This window comes from Nerophis ophidion, linkage group LG12 (assembly GCF_033978795.1).
Source record: "Nerophis ophidion isolate RoL-2023_Sa linkage group LG12, RoL_Noph_v1.0, whole genome shotgun sequence".
Taxonomy (NCBI): Eukaryota; Metazoa; Chordata; class Actinopteri; order Syngnathiformes; family Syngnathidae; genus Nerophis; species Nerophis ophidion.
Window position 1 is genome coordinate 31,698,292 of NC_084622.1, and position 5,000 is coordinate 31,703,291.

Below are 5,000 nucleotides of genomic sequence, written 5' to 3' on the forward strand. Positions count from 1 at the left end.
CAACATGTACGTGCATGAAAATGGGCCACATGGCAGTATATCAGTTTTCCAATATGCCGAGAGGGACAAGCGGTTGACAATGGATGGATGGATGGATAACAAACCCAAACACACCTTCATAATGATACCCTGTGTTACTGCGGAAGATGAAGGTGATGGAGTGTCCATGAATGTCTCTAGACTTAAACCCAATTCAGCATGTGTGGGGTATCCTCACGCAAAAGATGGGAGGAGTGGAAGGTGTTGTAATATGATGTCATCATAAAGAAGTGAAAGAGGATTACAGTATCAATCCGTGCAGCTGTAGTGAGAGGATTAAGGCTTGATAATATTGGCACTCCCAATAGATATTGATAATATTACAGCTGTACACAGACTACAGTTATATCCAGATTTCATTTGTATAGCATTTTTCCAGAGGAAAATACAGTATAATAATTTTGTTGTGATGGTTCTACTCACTTTAGTTCATATTTTGTATGTATATACACAGGTCGCAACACAGTAAAAAAAGATGGTTTGGGCACAATAAATGCACAGACATGCATATGTCAAATTCATTTTTTTTTGTGGACATTTTTTCTTGCAGTCATTAGTGCTAACCTCAAAAATCATACAGTTAGGAAAGTAACAGTAATGCAGTGCCGTGTAACAAAATTATGATAAACATTGAGTAAATGTACTTGATTAAATTCATGCGTGACTAGAGTGCTATACAGCCAACTGATTTATGTTTAGAAAAGCACTCAGACAGCGCAGACCTCTGCCAGGCCCTATCTTCTGCATGCGTAATGCTGAAATAGACATAGAGAAGTTGAGCCCTGTTACGTAAATGTAAGGTAGCGTAGTACAAATGATCGGGATCACCCCCAAAATCGAATTACTTGTTCCTTATCCCATTTCTGACATTTCCTGAATGTTTAATTAAATTCAGTCATTATTTAACCAGAATTTCACAAATACAGAGGTAAAAAAATTGTGGTCCAAGAAGAGTTTTAATTAATGATATCCCAGCACCATATCAATATTACTTTTTCATTTTCATTTTTATTTATCTCATTCATTGATGTGCATTTAGAACGATAAATAATTATATCACAATTATACAATTTAAATTCACACAATTCCTGAGAAGGAGCAGGATGAAGAAAATCTTATAATTTCCTGCCCCCTTTGACATAATACATTATCTTACTTCATGAATATCATTTAAGCCGACACATATATCCAAATGTGATGAAACAATCAAAAACAAAAAACACAAGAAAAACACAACAAGTGCAAAACTTCATAAAGTATAAACCAAACCAAGAAAATAATAGTAATAATATAATACACACCTCACGGAATGATACAGAGCAAATACCAAACCAGACAAAAAATAAGTAAAATAATAAATAAAAAACAAAATGTAAACACTTATGGCTGTCCATATGATCTTATCGTTCTATCTTTATATATTTTTTTCAATTGGAATATATTTTTACAGTTTTTTATCTCGTTGTAAAGAGAATTCCACAATTTTACCCCCACCACTGATGTACACATTTGCTTTAAAGTTGTCCTTGAATATTGTTGTTTGAAATGACCTTTTCTTCTATGCTCTGTATTCTCAGAAGTGATGACAAACATTTTTTGTAAATTTGCTGGTAATGTTTTACTTCTAGCCTTAAACATGACACACAATGTCTGTAGCTTTACTAACTCCTGTAGTTTCAATAGTCCAGAGTTAATAAATAAAATGTTAGTGTGTTCTAAGTAATCTACTTTATGAATAATCCTTATAGCTCTTTTCTGTAATTGATACAATGCCTTTATGTTACTCTTATGTGTTCCCCCACACTTCCACACAGTAGCTGATATATGGCAATATAAGTGCACAATACAATATGCGCATTGCCCTATAATCTAACATATATTTTACCTTGTTTAATATAAAAATACTCTTAGACATCTTTTTTCGTACATGTGCAACATGAGATTTCCATGTCAGACCATCATCCAGTATCACTCCTAAAAATCTAAGTTCAGAAACCCTTTCAATATCAATTCCATCTATCGACAGTTTGATGGTGTCCTCTCTTTTCCTCTTACCAAAAATCATAAACTTTGTTTTTTTTACATTTAATGATAATTTGTTGACATCAAACCATCTCTTAAGTTTAATCATTTCCTGTTCAATAAGTATTGATAACGCTTTTAAGTCATGTCCCGAACTATAAAAGTTGGTGTCGTCCGCAAATAAAACAAATTTCAATGACTTTGATACCTCACATATATCGTTAATATACAAAATAAACAATTTAGGTCCCAAAACTGAACCTTGTGGAATTCCACATTCAATCCTCATTTGTTCAGATGTATTACCCAAAAAATCCACAAACTCTTGTCTATTATCTAAATAACTTCTTAGCCATTCTAAAACTACTCCCCTCACACCAAGTGAATGCAACTTAGACAATAATATAGAATGATCTATTGTGTCAAATGCTTTTTTAAGATCAATAAACACACCGATAGTGTATTTCCTATTATCAGTTTCTGTTGCTATATCCTCCATTATATTCATTACAGCTGAAGCAGTGGATCTATTAGTTCGGAATCCATACTGGCTCTCACTCAACAGCATGTCTAATTTTTCTACAAATACTTTTTCAATTATTTTAGAAAATTGTGACAGCAGTGACACTGGTCTGTAATTAGTAAATATATGTTTATCTCCCGTTTTATAGAGTGGAATTACTTTTGCTACCTTCATTCTATTTGGAAAAGTCCCCGTTTGAAAAGAGAGATTAAAAACATAACATAGAGGTTTGATGATACAGTCAATAGTCTTTTTTACAATTATCATGTCAATACTATCACTGTCTGTTGATGCCTTATTTTTCAGTTTTGTTACAACCGATAGAATTTCATTTTCACTAACATCTCCTAAAAGCATGGACTGTAGCACTTTGCTTCCCCCTCTCCATCCACTCTGTATATCTTTATGTTCTTCAATACTCTCTGCCAATTTGGGTCCAACATTCACAAAAAAAGAATTGAATCCATTTGCTACTTCTTTCATATTTGTTATCATCTTATCCTCATTTATAAAATAGCTTGGTGGGTTTGTAGGCCCCGATGTTTTACCTATTACCTTGTTCAGAATATTCCAGGTTCCTTTAATATTGTTTTTGTTGTTTTATAGTAAGTTATTGTAATAGTCTTTTTTAGCTTGTCTCATTATTGTTATCAATTTGTTTTTGTAAACCTTATATTTCGTTTCAGCATCATTTGTTCTTACTTTTATAAAGTCTCTATAAAGTTTGTTTTTCTTTTTACAAGCATTCTGTAGTCCCTTAATAATCCAAGGCTTTATATTGTAGCTGTCTCTTTGTTTCCATACATTCGGACAATGTATTTCATACAATGATAAATAAATATTAGGAAAAGCCTCATATGCAGCATTTGCCTCTCCCACATACACCTCATTCCAGTCTGCTTCAAATAAGTCCTTCCTAAATTTATTTATTGCCTCTTCAGTCCTTTTCCTTGTATACCTATTGGTTTTCTCCTCCCTCTTTCTATACATTTGACAGTCATAAGTAAGAAACACAGGTAAGTGGTCACTTGTATCATTAATTATTAATCCACTTTTTATGTTATAAAGATGTGATCAATTAATGTTGCGCAATTTGTCGATATTTTACTGGGTTTGGTGATCAATGGATAAAGCCCTCTACTATATACCACATCCAAGAAGTCTCTTGCTGATTTATTTCTGGGTGAGCTTAGCAGGTCTATGTTATAGTCGCCACACATGACGAATGTTTTCTTTTCCTTTACCTTACACAGTAATTCTTCCAGACTATCATGAAATGCTTCTACCTTAGACCCAGGTGTCCTATATAAACACGTAACAATAACATTTCTCTTCTTTTCTATGTCTACCTCCACAGTTACACATTCAAATAAATCATCGATTACCGTTGTCATACATTCGACAGGTTTACATTTCAAGTCGCAGTCAACAAACAGGGCCACACCTCCTCCCTTCTTGTTTTTTCTACTACTGTGATACAACTTATACCCGTCAATGGAGAAGTCAATACCTCTGTCTTTATCGATCCATGTTTCAGAAAGTGCTATTATTTTGATTTTGCTGTTTAAAGTCTTCAAGTATTCGTCAATCTTTGAGAAATTTGCATATAAGCTTCTGCAGTTGAAATGTATTAAAGAAAATGTATTATCTAAGCTAACATTGTCATTAAATTGTTCCTCGGTGTAGTAGTCACAAGTAGCATTGATTGAGTTGAACAGATGGTTATCTGGGTCAACATCATATTCAAAGTCATGTAATTTATAGTCCATGTATTCAGCTCTTGAAGACGCTTGATTCTCAGTTGTCTCACCTTCTCGTCGCGAAGCCTTCCCCATCTCCAGCCAAGGATGAGCCATGTCAGTCATACGCCTAGCAGGTCTCATCTATATTGATCCAAGTCACGGAGCTCTCGAATCGTGACAACTTTGGCTTCTTCATATGGTCCATTTAGCCGAATCATGATTTTACAGTTTCGTGTCCATGTTGCTTGTATCTTGTTTTCTTTTCTGAGGATGCGTGCTTGTCTTGCAATGTCGGCGTTCTTCTTTGTAAGATGTTCATTGATGTAAACCCCAGTTCCTTTCAGCTTCCTTCCCTGCCGTAGTAACTCCGTCTTATGTTTTCGATTCGCAAACCGGATCACAATGGCTGGGTTGGTTCTGCTGTCCTTCCTGGGTATAGTATGGCACGCCGAAATGCTGCCACTTTGAAGAGATATGTTCTTACTTGTAAAAAAGTTAATTACTTGCCGTTCAAGTGTCTCAAGTTCGTCTGCCGGGGCTTCGGCGTCCTTGTCAGCGTCCCTGCTGCGAGTCCCGGCCACTCTTGCATACGTGCGATGTTTGGTTTCCAGTCCGCTTATAATCAAATCGTCCATTCTGGTGTATTGTTCAAGTTCGTCAATTCTTGCTTCTAG

General features: G+C 35.0%; 1 protein-coding gene across 6 annotated transcripts in view; it reads left to right on the forward strand.

Annotated features, from left to right (window-relative positions):
- Positions 1-5,000, forward strand: part of mical2b (microtubule associated monooxygenase, calponin and LIM domain containing 2b) — a 107,985-nt gene that overhangs the window by 53,673 nt on the left and 49,312 nt on the right. The window lies entirely within an intron of this gene.